The 14,493-nt window shown below is 36.1% G+C and overlaps 1 long non-coding RNA gene across 2 annotated transcripts; it reads left to right on the top strand.

Moving 5' to 3' along the window:
• Window positions 1-364: 364 nt before the first annotated feature.
• On the top strand, window positions 365-4,389 carry LOC107611848 (uncharacterized). Of its 2 annotated transcripts, XR_015896712.1 has the most exons (4): window positions 365-823; window positions 934-1,051; window positions 1,170-1,348; window positions 4,239-4,389. It is a non-coding gene; the product is annotated as an uncharacterized LOC107611848 (long non-coding RNA). The 2 variants fall into 2 exon arrangements; XR_001613481.3 differs by having other exon boundaries at window positions 365-1,051.
• Window positions 4,390-14,493: the final 10,104 nt, after the last annotated feature.

Genomic DNA, 14,493 nt, shown 5'->3' with positions numbered 1-14,493 from the left:
TAGTTAGTTATTTTATATAAATTAGAATTAAAATTTTGGTAATAGAAAATAATGAAAAAATTATATCATATAATCTGAATAATTGATATTCTCGGATTTAAGCTGTATTTTATAAAAATAAGATTAGTATGTTTATTTTATGATTTAAATTAGAAATAATTATTTGAACTTATTGATAAATTAATAAAGTTATACGTGTTCCAAAATTAATTTTTACAAGATTATATTTGAATCCTAAATTATCATACTATCTCAAATATTTTGTAAATTTGTTATATTCCCTATATATATATATATATATATATATATATATATATATATATATATCACAAAACTCCTGAATCCCTAATTGCTACCTAAATCCCTAATCGTACATACATACAAAAAAAAGAAAGGGAAACAGAAGAGGAAAAAAAGAAAGGGAAACAGAAGAGGAAAGGGGAAGACAGAGGAGAAGAGAGGGAGGAGGAAGGAGCGACGCGGCCGAGACCTTACCGCCGCCGCTGTTGTGCTGCACGTGAGAGTGAGAGAGAGAGACACACAGAATGAGCGTCGCGAGAATCAAGGGAGGGAGGCACGGTTCGGTCCTATTGCCGTAGCGGGTTACGCCTGATCACCATCGCAGAAGCTCCATCGTCGCTGTTGCACATAAGAGGAGGAGATGACATCGTTGATTTTGATTCTGTCTAAGCCCGCATCGCTGCTAGAATTACGAAACGCAGAGGGAAAGGGCGAGACGTGTGGGAAAGAGTGACGCATGGAGGAGGGACCTTTCATCTGCCGCCGCGGCCGCCGGAATCTTTGGTCACCGCCATCATTAGTGGTGAGTCAGTTAAGCCCTAGCCATGAGAACCACTATCTCTGAACCCTTGTCACTCTGTAAATACCTTGTATCTACCTCTGATGTTCTTGGCTATGTTATGTTTGTTGGAGCTTGTCTCAATGGAGCCACTGGCGGGGTGTTGCTGCTGCCGGAACCACCGCGGGGTGTTGCTAGGAATTGCTGCTGCCCTGCTTCCGCTAAACTTAGGTTTAACATCCATTGGCCTGGGTTAGCCTTTTCCCCTTATTTCTGCTCCAATTACACGCTCTATTCTGCCGATTTCTTATTAAACTGCTTGTTCCTGTTTTAATTCAAATTTGGCTTGTGCTCTGTTTTAAATTTCCAGAGCCGCTTCTGCTTTCGATTCTATTGAATTTGAAATCTTCGTTTCGTTGCAACCATGATCACTGTTGTGGGAGCTAACGCCGCTGCTATCTTGATTGAAACTGTTGCATAGCTAGTATTGGTCCAGCCAGCTGCCTCGCTATAATCCCGCCTCCGGGTTCTTTTAATCGCGACATCGAGGTAGGGGGTTTAAAACGATTTCAATTTAAGAATGCCTACAAGGTTTAGTGAATAACTGCAAATAGATTTAATATCTGTGAGTAATTGATTGACTACTTGAATATTGAATTGTGGCTGAAATTGTGATTGGAATGGTTGAGATTGTTTTTTGGAATTGTTGATTAGTGATATTGATTGATTATGTGGATTGGGAATTGTTTGATGACTAATTGTTGAGAATTTCTGAATTTTAATGGGTTATGTTGGATTTGTTGCCGTTGAGCTGTTATTTGGTATATTGTAATGTTAGTGAACTTGGTTGGTGGTTGATTTGGAGTTAGTTTTGAGGGGTATTGAAGGGTTGGATTTTGAATACAAAATGGTTTGCTGAAAATTAGGTTCTCTTGAAATTAAACGGCAACTTTGAAAGTGAATCAGTGGCTCTATAGTGACTAAAATGATGAGAATTTAAATGTTAAGTAAATTATATTAAGTGTGATTGTTGAGATTTAATGTTGAAGGTTTCATATTAACTGGAACATTAGTTATGATTTTTCAAAGTTAAGTCGTGAATCTGATTTTCTGCACTACTTTAAATGAAATTAGAAACTTTGAAAAGCTATAACTAATTCTATGATTATCAGAATTGCGTAGAACCAAGTCCGGATTAAGCTTGGGAATATAGGGAGCTGAACTGGTGAATTTGAGACTTTTTCATTAAGTTTATGATTTATGGTAAATTTTTGAATTATGGATGTCAAATCTGGTTTTTCTGCAGAACGTTTAACACAACAGCAACTTGTTTCTTCTATTGGAAATTTTTCAGTTTAAATTTTGAAATGGAACAAATTTTAAATTAAACTCTGGTCCTAGTACTTTAATTTCATAAAAATTTAAAATTGTTAGAGTTGTGGTTTTAAAGATATGAATTTTTAAAGTAAGATGTATTATGCAGTAAAAGTCAGGTTTTGTTTTCTAAGTCAGTAACTTTGAGACTTTATAATTTTTAATTCTAGAATGATATTAAGATGAAACCAATTGGAGGTGAAAGTTGAGTATGTTTAGTATATATGATTCAAATTTCAGGGTTTTCCATGTTTTAATAAATGAGTTATGGGACTTGGAAGAGGTTGTGTTTAATGAATTGTAAAACAGATTTCTGCAGAAAATTAGCTAACTTCCAAGCTACGTAACTCCTTCATTAAAATTGGTATGACCCTGGAACCAATTGAGAAAGAAATTTGGGTAAGTTAAGTTTAACCACATTAATTTTGAAGGTGTTTGGATTTAATTTGTATTTTATATGAAATTTCAAATGTTGTATGCTGCTGCTGTCTTCTGGTTTTAAAACACTGCAGAACAGTCACGGTTTTGCTTATATTCTTGAAGCTAGAGTCAGCAAAAAATTATGATTTTTAATTTAATAGAAAGCTTAATCCGAGATGGTCGCATGGATATAAAGTTTGCGTGATTCCGAATTCATTTGATATTTTAAAAATAAAATGGAAATCAGGCTGTCAGGTTGTGTTGACAATTATTTTGGATATGGAATTTAAGAAATAGATTTTATATGCTATTATCAAATATTTTTGAGAATATATATACTGTTGTGGCAACTGCTGAAAGAGGCTGATGAAATGTTGAGAAAGAAGGAACCCGTAAGGGTGGCTAAGTCCTATTTTTAAAGGAGATTATGTCCAAATTTTTATAAAAGTAAAAGGACTTAATCAAAATGAATACTTGAGACTTGTTTAACAATAATAACTTTACTGATTCTTTTGAGAAAATATATTTGGTTTATAAAGTTGCTAGCAAGGACATGGGTTTTGTCCCGCTTGCATATTTACAATTACAAAAGAGTAAAGAGATAAAGGGAAAATGAGTAATATAGATACAGATGAAAGAGTATTCAGAGAAAAGTAAAGAGATACAGAGAACAGAACAACTAGAGTAGAGTAAAGAGATGCAGAAAAAAGAGAAACTAGAGTAGAGTAAAGATATATATATATATATATATTAGTTGCTTGATGCAACCCAGAGTTATATTTATATATATTAGTTGCTTAATGCAACACAGAGCTTCTGTAGGGAAACTAAGTTACCTACAGCCATTTTCTGCTTCCCCAGAGCAGAGCAGAGTATATATATATTTTCCTGCAGTAAGCAGAGGCTGTCTCAAATGAGCGGCTATTATTATATGCGCATTTATTTAGGAACGGAAAATCGTATTCGGAAAATCGGGATTACTCGTGACCGGATAAATGTCGGGATTGTGGGCAGCCAACCAACACATGAGCTCATGGCCTGTACTAGGACTAGACATTCATCATATGCATCTATGTGACATTGTCTGGGTGTATATTGTAATTGGTTTGCTTATGTGAATAATTCTGTTTAACTGCTAATTGCTATATTTGATGTAATTGCTCTTGATTGTGTTTGAATCTCTTTACTTGTGGTTGTATCTGATTGGCTGGGTTGTAGTGAATTGGGTGTTGATTGAATTGCTTGGGCCTAAGGCCGTGATTGGTTTGTGTTTGAGGTTTAGTAAAGTATGAAAGATTAAGCTGGTTCAGTATAGACTTAATGAACCTATGCTTGGAACAAATTAGTCATTCATACAGTCTAGGAAAACTTTTAAGACATATATAAAGTAAAATATGGGTTTAGGATTTTGGATAATTAATTGATGCTTCTAAAGAAGGTTTTAGATTTTTGAAAGTTGAGCCATTGGTTTTCAAAAGAAGTGTATATAAGGCGAGCGATGAATACTGCGAATGAAAGTAGTTTTCTTTTCAATGTCTCTAAATGAAATTAACTATTTGCGCTATATTCTTTACTTTCACGGCATTCTCGACCTCTACTGAGAACATGTGATTTGGTTCTCACCCCAAATTTTCCACCCTTTCAGCGACAGGTTTGAAGACCCAATTTGAAGCTACGAGCGATCAGTAGGTTTTCTTTATGGTTTTAATTGCTTTCATAGAATCCCCTCGCTATTGTCCTTTGAGAATTCATTTTACTTAAAGGGGTAGGTTTAGTATATTGTATTTAAGTTTTATTTGGTCTCTTTTGTATAAGAATTATTATCAATAATATCTATGTGATTATTATTATTTGTGAATGTTTGAATTATGACTTTAATGAACAAAAAAAAATTTTCTGGAATTTTCTTAAAACTGAAACGCGAACTCGATACAAAGGCTCAGTAATTAAGTAGTTAATATTAGAAAAGGTCACGTAACATTCTTTCTAGTAGAAATACCCTGACTTAAGCAAGGTATTTTGCTGGAAGGGATGTTACAGTACGAAGGTGTGGGATTTGTGCACTAAGTTTTTGGCGCCGTTGTTGGGGATTGTTCAAGTTTGGACAAACTGATGGATTGTCTTGCTCCCTAGATCAGGTAATTTATTTTCTTTTCTTGATCATTTTTAATTGAGTCTTTTGATTTTGTTTGAGTCTTTTGTTTTTATTTTCTTCTTCTTCTTTTTCGAAAAATTTAAAAACTCTTTCAAAAATATTTTTCTTTTCTTTATTTAATCTTTGTTCTTAGTTTGAGTCCTTTGTGTTTGATCTTGGTTAAATTTTCATTCTCTTTGAGTCTTTCTTTCAAAAAATTTTCAAAAATAGTTTCTTTGGTTAAATCTTGTGTCAAGTTTCTAAGTTTGGTGTCTTCTTGTTGTTTTTCTTTTAATTTTCAAAAATTTATGTTTAGTTTTCTAAAAATGTTAAGTTTGGTGTCTTTTATATGTTCTTGTGTTCTCTAAATTTTTTGAGTCTTGTTCTTGGTATTCTTGTCAATTTTGAAAGTGTTCTTGTGTCTTCTTTTTGTTTTGATCTTAAATTTTTTAAGTTTGGTGTCCCTTTGTGTTTTCCTCCAAATTTTCGAAAATTAGGGGCATTAGATCTAAATATTTTAAGTTTTGTGTCTTTTACTTATTTTTCTCTTTCCTCATTAAATTCAAAAATAAAAAAAATTTCTATTTTTATTTTTATTAAATTTTCAAAAATTTTAAATTAAAAATTTAGATTTTAATTTAAAATTTTTATCTTATTTTATCTTAGCTTTCAATTTTCAAAAAAAAATTAAATCTTTTCAAAATAAAAAATCTTATCTTTTTCAAATTTCAAAAATTCAAATTTCAATTTTCAAAATTTAAAATTTTAAAATTTCAAAATTCAAACTTTAATTACCTTTGTGCAACACTTAGTGTTCCAACCCTCTCTTTCTGTGCAGAGCTTTGCAGAGCTCCCAAACATCAATTCTAAGTTTGGTGCTGGGCAGCCATCAACAAGCTCTAAGCACAAAGGTACTAAGAAGAAAGTACCTAAAGGCTGGAAGGACAAGAAATTCCCAACTGAAGGCCTCTCACCTGGCATGAGAGTTGTCTTCACCAAAAAGCCAATCTTACCACATACAGTGAGTCGTATCCTGTCTCTAGAGCATGTGAAGATCATTCATGAGAAGACAGAAAGAAAGTTCACTTCAAGGGGCGAAAATATGAGCCCATACTCACCTCCGTAAGGAGCTAACCGTCAAGCTAATGACGTTAAAGAAGTGCTTGTTGGGAGGCAACCCAACCTTAATTAATTATTTATGTCCTTTTATTTTGTTTTATTTTTCTTTTAGGGTCATGATCATATGCAGTAGTCAGAACAGAGACAGAATTTACAGCAGTAAAAATAGAACACTTTGGATGGAGTGTTATTAAAGTTGAACGCCAGCCAAGGAGCTTTGGCTGGGTGTCCAATGCCCCAAATGGGTAGCATTGCTAGCGTTGAACGCCAGCCAAGGAGCAGACCCTGGGCATTCAAACGCCAGTGTGGAGGGCAGAAAATCTGAATTTTCTAGCCTCTCAAGACCAATGGGTCCCACAGCATCTTCACCTATCCACCTACTTTCACACTTCTCCATACACACTTCCCTATAAACCCTAGCCCAATCACATCCATACCACTTTCCCAAAACCATCATAACTCACACCAACCCCCACCCATTTCAAAATCAAATTTCCCACCCAAAACCCAACCCATGGTTGAACCCTACCCATCCCCACTCCTATAAATACCCCTCTTCATAACCTCTCATACACTCATAAACCCCACTTGGCCGAGCCCTCTCTCTCCCTCTATCTTCCTCTATTTTCTTCTTGTTCTACTTCATTCTTCTCTTTTCTTTATTTTTTCTCGAGGACAAGCAAAGTTTTAAGTTTGGTGTTGGAAAAGCACAACTTTTTTTTCTTTTCATTACCACTCATGGCACACAAGGTTGGAAACTCCTCTAGAAAGAGGAAAGGAAAGGTAGTAGCCACCTCCTCTGAATCTTGGGAGATGGAGAGATTTATCACCGAAGCTCATCAAGACCACTTCTATGAAGTAGTGGCAGAAAAGAAAGTGATCCCTGAGGTCTATTTCAAGCTCAAGAAGAATGAGTATCCAAAAATTCAAAGACAGATCCGGAGAAGAGGTTGGGAAGTCCTAACCAATCCCATTCAGGATGTTGAAATTCTAATGGTGCAAGAGTTCTATGCTAATGCATGGGTTACTAAAAACCATGACACTAGTGTGAACCTAAATCCAAGGAATTGGATCACCATGGTCTGAGGAAGAATCTTACATTTCAGCCCAGAAAGTGTAAGATTAGCGTTCAACTTACCTCTGATGCAAGGAGACCCACATCTTTACACTAGGAGAGTCAACTTTGATCAAAGATTGGATCAAGTGCTCACAGACATCTGTGTGAAAGGAGCACAGTGGAAAAGGGATTTCCAAGGCAAGCCCATTCAGCTAAGAAGGGTTGACCTAAAGCCCATTGCTAGAGGATGGTTGGAATTCATCCAACGTTCCATCATCCCTACTAGCAATCGGTCAGAAGTGACCATTGACAGAGCCATCATGATTCATTGCATCATGATTGGAAGTGAGGTATCCTCAAGAATTGTATAAGATAGCTGAGAGGCCTTCTAGCAATGCAAGATTGGCATTCCCACACCTCATCTGTCATTTATGCAATTCTGCTGGAATTGTCATAGAGAGAGATATCTCCATTGGGGAGGACAAGCCCATCACTAAGAAGAGGATGGAGCAAACTAGAGAGCATGCACAAGTGCCTGTGCAACCGCCTCAGCATGAGATCCTTGAGATACCTCAAGGAATGTATTTTCCTCCTCAAAACTATTGGGATCAATGGCAGACTTCTCTTGGAGAACTAAGCACTAACATGGAGCAATTGAGGGTGGAGCATCAAGAGCATTCCACCACCCTTAATGAAATAAGAGAAGATCAAAGAGCCATAAGAGAAGAACAAATGGCTATGTGGGAAGAGCAACAAAGGCAAAGGAGTGATATTGAAGAGATCAAGTATCACATTGGATCCTCAAGGAGGAGCACTAGCCGCCACCATTAAAGGTGGATTCGTTCTCTTTACTTCCTTTCCTTTTATTATTTTTTCTATTTTCTATTATGTTTTATCTGTTCTCTTGTTCTTGTTGCATTATCATTTGCATTTATGCCTTAAAGATGTAAAATGTTCCATATATCTCTCACCTTGCTTAAAAGAAAATTTTATTTAAAAAGAATTGAGAGATGCATGAATTTCAAGTTTAAAATAAGAATAGTTTAATTATGTTGATGTGGTGACATTACTTTTATTTTCTGAATGTATGAATGAACAGTGCATATTTGAAGTTGAAATTTTAGAATGTTGGTTCTTAAAAGAATAAAGAAAACTGAAAAGTATTATTGGTAATCTGAAAAATCTAAATAAATTTATTCTTGAAGCAAGAAAAAGCAGCAAAAAGAAAAAAACAAAAAGCATGCATGCGAAGAAAAAAGTGGCAAAAAAATAAATAAATAGAAAAAAAGGAGAAAAAGCAAGTAGAAAAAGCCAATAGCTCTTTAAACCAAAAGGCGAGAGCAAAAAGTCAGTAACCCTTTAAACCAAAAGGCAAGGGTAAAAGGATCCAAGGCTTTGAGCATCAGTAGATAGGAGGGCCTAAAGGAATAAAATCCTACCCTAAGCAGCTCAACCAAGCTGTCCCTAACCATGTGCTTGTGATGTGAAGGTGTCAAGTGAAAAACTTGAGACTGAGCGGTTAAAGTCGTGATCCAAAGCAAAAAGAGTGTGCTTAAGAACTCTGGACACCTATATCTGGGGAATCTAGCAAAGCTGAGTCACAATCTGAAAAGGTTCACCCAGTTAAAGTGTTTGTGGCATTATTATATCCGGTGGTAATACTGGAAAATAAGGTGCTTAGGGTCACGGTCAAGACTTTGAAAGCTGTGTTCAAGAATAAAAAAGAACTTAACTAGAAGAGTCAAAAATATCATCTGGATTCTAAGTTCCTAAAGATACTAACCATTCTGAGTTTCAATGGATAGTGAGATGCCAAAACTATTCAGAAGCAAAAAGCTATTAAGTCCCGCTCATCTAATTGAAACTAAGCTTCATTGGAAACTTAGAGATTTATTGTATCTTAATTTAAATTTTTATCCTACTGTGTTTTTAGTTTCTTGGGGACAAGCAACAGTTTAAGTTTGGTGTTGTGATGAGCGGATATTTTATACGCTTTTTGGCATCATTTTCATACAGTTTTTAGTATGTTTTGTTTAGTTTTTATTATATTTTTATAGGTTTTAGTGTTAAAATCACATTTCTGGATTCTACTATGAGTTTGTGTATTTTTATGCAATTTTAGGTAATTTCTGGCTGAAATTGAGGAGTTGGAGCAAAAGTCTGATTTAGAGACAGAGAAAGCACTGCAGATGCTGTCCAGATCTGACCTTCTTGCACTCGGAAGAGCTTTTTTGGAGCTACAGAAGTACAAATGGAGCGTTCTCAACGACTATGGAAAGTTGACTTCCAGAGCTTTTCTACAATGTATAATAGTCCCAACCTCCTGCCCCCTTCCAGGCGTCCAGCGCCCAAAGAGCACAGTCCAGCGTCCAAACGCCCAGAGAGGACCCCCTAGCCAGCGTTCAACGCCCTAGAGGCCTCATAGCACGTGAATCTCATCAAAGTTCAGCCCAAACACTCACCAAGTGGACCCCAGAAGTGGATTTTAGCGCTAAAAAGATTGTTTTACCATTACTCGTCATTTGTTTAGTATTTAAGGGATTAGATTTATGTAATTCAGATCTCTTTTACCACTTTACACATTTATCATTATATTTTCCTTTTAGTATGAGTTTCTAAACCTCCTAGGTTGAGGGGAGGAGCCCTGCTGATTCCTATGAATTAATAAAAGTATTACTGTTTCTTCTTCGATCCGTGTTTGATTTATTTCTAAGATGCATACTCGTTCTTCAACATGGTGAATAGGATGATCAATGACAATCAGCTCTGTTCATCATACTAGGACCGCGTGCCTGACAACCACCCATGTCCACTTGGGTTTGTGTGAATACGTGACTAGAAATCGTAAACCACCAACTTGATTATGCATCTCTCAGACGGCTAATCCACGACTTCGTTGGGGACTTCTCGAGACACCAATTCAGCCGATTTCTGGGGAGATTAGGGTCTCTGTGGTATAGGCTAGAACCCACAGAAGCAGCATTCTCTGATCCAAAAGATTCGACCTTTGTCTGTGGCTTTTTGAGTAGGATCACCAAGAGAATGAACTGCTAGAGCTTTACCCTCCGTCAGATTGGATGACCACGGATAATGGCATTGATCACATACAGCCTGCTATAGAAGAAATCACTCACAAAAAAAGAATACAGTAATACCAGAGTTAATTCAGAAAGACAAAACAACTCCAATCCTTAATCATATTCCTATTATTGATTCCCTTCTAATATACAAAGTATTTTATTAGTTACATGTCAACCTAGTTTAGATCTCACAAATCCAACAACTGCTGATTTCGCCTGACTAAAACCTGCAAGATAACCATAGCTTGCTTCAAACCACATTCCTCGTGGGATCGACCCTGACTCGCTCAGGTATTACTTGGACAACCCAGTGCACTTTCTGGTACATCTGTACGAAGGTGTGGGGATTCGTGCACCAACTGTGCGAGAATGATAAAAATAGTAGAAAAGATTAAGAAAATAATTAGAATATAAAACCAGGCACTAATTTTAAAGGTTTGACCCAAAATTGAGCCAAACGGGCCAAAAAATACTAACGGGTTAGATTGGGCCCAAGATGGGTCCAAGCCCAACATATATATCACTCATTAATGAACCCTTTCAGCCACAAACACACTCACATAAGGGTTGAGTGGCTGAAGTGAAGTGAGAGCAAAAGGGACAGTGTCACTATTCATCCTCCACTTTCGGTGGCCATAATAACTACGGTGCTCCGATTCGCGTGCCGTCAGCGGCTACGTGAAGCTCTCGCTGAGTCTGTTAGTTTCATCTAACTTGTGTTGCAAAAATTTTGAAATTGAAACCCTAAGAAATTCAGAAATGTAGGTGTTGATTTTGTGTAAATTTTTGTGTTTTGATTTATTAGGTGGTATCTAAGGTTGGGCTATTGGTGGTTTGTGGCCCAAACACCATCGGAGAAGGTAAGGAAACTCTTTACCTTGTAAATTTGTGAAATTTATGAACCCTAAGCGTTGATTTATGACAAAATTATGTATGTCTAGCTTGACTTATGAATTATTGGAGCTTTGGATGAATTATTGGTGATTGGAGACTTCGTGTGGACACAAATTTGGTGTATAGCACATATTGCGAATCAGTCAAGGTATGGTTTCGGTTTCCTCTATATAATATGTAAAATATTTTTGGACACTTAGGCTAGTAGACCTTAGGATAGGATTGAATTGGTTGAGATCATTGTTGACGTATGATAATTTTGATGATTGCGATTACTTCGGTGAATGATGATGTTGATGTATGATGTGGGATTGGATAATGATGATTTTGAGAATTGTTAATGAATTATGAGGTTCGTCGATGTTGATAGAGGATGGTGGAATGATATTTTATGATGTAAATTATTGAGATTTGAGTTTACTTGTAGACTTTGGTGTGTGGAATGGATGATTTTATGTGTTGCTAGGTTATAAAGTGATGAAAAGGTATACGAATATGATTTAGGTACATTAAGACTATTTTGAATGTGGAATAAGTGATTTTGGATTGAGAGTTTGGTAGAATTGAGGTTTAAAGGTTTTTGGTGAAAATAGATTTTTGACGAGCATTGACGGATCATATTTTGAACTATAGTTTTTGAAATTGAGTGAACTTTGTATCAAATTGAAGATAATTCAAAGAGCTTTAAAATGGTATATATTTTATGGAAATCGGAATTTTATAGAAAAAATATATGATCATTGGAAGTTGGTGTCAAAAATATGATTTCTGTGATGTTGCATAAATTGTGAGTTAGGGTTTGTGTGCGTACGCACAATGCTGTGCGCGTGCTTTGAGCAGAGACCATGTTTTTACTTGTGCGTACTCACACCCTTGTGCGTACACGCACCCTGTAAAATTTTGAAAATATGCGTACACACAACATCGTGCGTACGCACATGCTAGGAAGTGCCTTCTGTCGAGGGCGTTCGCACGTATCCATGTGTGCACTCAAAATGGAAAACTTTACCTTCTGTGCATACGCAAAACCTCTATAAAAAAAACCCTTATTTTTAACTGTTTTACCTTCTCAGCAATCTTATGAACTTCTGTGAAGCTTATCTAGGGTGCCTTAACTTGTTTTTAGGCTTTGAGACATAGAAAATACCATAAGTAAGTTAACTAGATAATTTCAGGAAAAAATTTTAGAAGACGGAGCCTTAGGATTATGAAGTACTGAGGGTAGATTAGTTGAGTGAAGTGGTAGGGTACTATAAACACAATTGATATGATGAAATTGTCTAGTTGTGGATTTGATGATGCTTGAGATGAGTCTAGGACTCAGAGTGGACCGAGTATTGAAAAATGGTTTTTGAAAACCACTGATATACTATTTTACACTGACATTGTTGAGACGTTATGCACCTGGCAAGGACGGTTGGTTAATCCCGCTTGTCGAGGTCGTGACAGCGGTGTAAGGACGGTTGGTTTAGCCCGCTTACATTGAGATGTGAGGTCTGTGGCAGAGTATCCCACTCGTATCCTTTCAGATCACAGGAGTGTGCCTGGCACTATATCCGTGGGGGGGTTCCCGTAGCTATATACGTGATTGAAAGGCAACATTCCCATGGGGATGTGTCGGGTTGGCAGTTGAACTGACGATGTGATATCACAACCAAATAAGACAGGCATTCATCATGTCCATATTTTATATGTTTGCTTGCTGTGCCGACTTGCATTGTTTGCCTAATTGTATAACATGCTTAGTTGTTTCTTGAATTACTTGATATACATGATTATACTTATGTTTTACTTGCATTGCCATTACTTGTGTTTTCTGCTGGGATTGAGGAGGATCGGTCGGCGGTGGCAATGGGATCGCATGGCGGTTAGGCTGGTGAAGGCTGTGGGACAGTGGTGTAAATGTTAGATTAGAAAATCCCTAAGTTAGATCCCCTTATTTTATTATGGTTTTAAAATGATGGTTTTAAATTTAGTTAAGCTTTAAGTTGAATCTCATGATTGATATGAAGCTCTAGGATTGCCTTTGGCGTCCTGGAGTCTTATATCTTACATTACTAGGCACTATTACCATACTGAGAACCTTCAGTTCTTATTCCATACTTTGTTGTTATTTTTCAGATGCAGGTCGTAACCCACCTCGATGAGTTACATGATGGTGACAAAGCGGAGGGTCCTTATCATATTTTGGAGTCTTTTGGATATTTTGCTTAGTTTCTCTCACTTTTGTATTTATATTTGCCTTAGAGGCTAACTTGAGAAAGATATTATATAAGCTGTTTTAATTTTCAAAACTCTGTATGTCTGTATATAACTAGTCGGTCTAAACTCCGCGGGCTGAGGCTAGTCCCTTATGACTATTATACTCATATATCCATTTATGCTTCTTTATCTTGTTTCTATATCTTGTGCCTTAAGTTTGTAGCTTTGTGTGAATGTTTTGCACTTTTGTAACTCTATTTTTGAGCTTATTTCTTCATCGGGCTTCTAGAATTACTATTTCTTTCTAAATATATTATGTACTAGCTTTAGAATTGTCGTGACCTTTAATTAACCTTTGCTTTACGGCATGAGGTAAGACTTAGGGTAATTAGGGTGTTACATACGTACTTACATATGTTCTTGGAGATTGATTTATTTATAACCAAGTGAATAGAAGCATTTTTCATTAGGTACATTAGTCGCATTCATGTAGATAGGTTGTATTCCATAAGTCTTACTATTTCCTTTAACCTTTTTGGTCTCCTAATGTTTAGCATGAGGACATGCTATGTTTAAGTGTAGGGAGGTTGATAAACCACAATTTTATGGTTTATCTTGTGTTGAATTTGGTAGATTTTATCAAAATTTCTTACATTTATTCACTAAAATAGCATGGTTTTAAGATTCTTCCTAATTTATGCTTAATAATAAAAACATGCTTTCTAGGCCTCAAAGATGTTAACTTTTAATTCTCTTCTATTACCATTTGATGCCATAATATGTTTGTTGAGTTATTTCAGGATCTATAGGGCAAGAATGGCTTGGAAGATGGAATGGAAGTATGCAAAAGTGGAAGGAAATGAAGAATTGAAGTTTTGAGGATCTGGCGTTCGCGTGTACGCATGGCTCATGCGTACGCATGACACATGTGTACGCATGACATGAAGTGCGTGAATTTCTTTGAATTGTATGTGACAGCGATTTTCGGACCTTTCTTAGGCCCAAATCAACTCAACTCTGAATGGAGAAAGGCCAAGAATTGAAGAGGGAATAGAAACACACACAAGCATACACACATTTTACTTAATTTTGAGCTAGTTTTTGTTCCTAGATTTTTAGAGAGAGAAACTCTCCCTTTTTTCTAGGATTTTAGTGCATTTTGTTTATATTTTGTCTTAATTCCTAGTTTGGATCTTGTTGAATTTCCCTTTTGTTGCTTTAATTGTAGTTTCTCTAGCTTAATTTCACTTAGAAACATGGTGAGCTACTTTCCCTTAGTTTGTTGGTTTATGGATCTTGTTAATTTTGAATTTCTATTAATGCATTAAAGTTTTTATAATTTATATGTGTTAATTGAGTTGTGATCATTACTAATTAGTAGTGGGTAGATTTAATTGTGCTTCATTTTTTCAAT

The sequence above is a fragment of the Arachis ipaensis genome, chromosome B8 (genome assembly GCF_059453495.1).
Source record: "Arachis ipaensis isolate K30076 ecotype BB chromosome B8, ASM5945349v1, whole genome shotgun sequence".
Lineage (NCBI taxonomy): Eukaryota > Viridiplantae > Streptophyta > Magnoliopsida > Fabales > Fabaceae > Arachis > Arachis ipaensis.
Note: the sequence above shows the minus strand (reverse complement) of the source record. Positions and strands in the feature narration are given on the sequence as shown.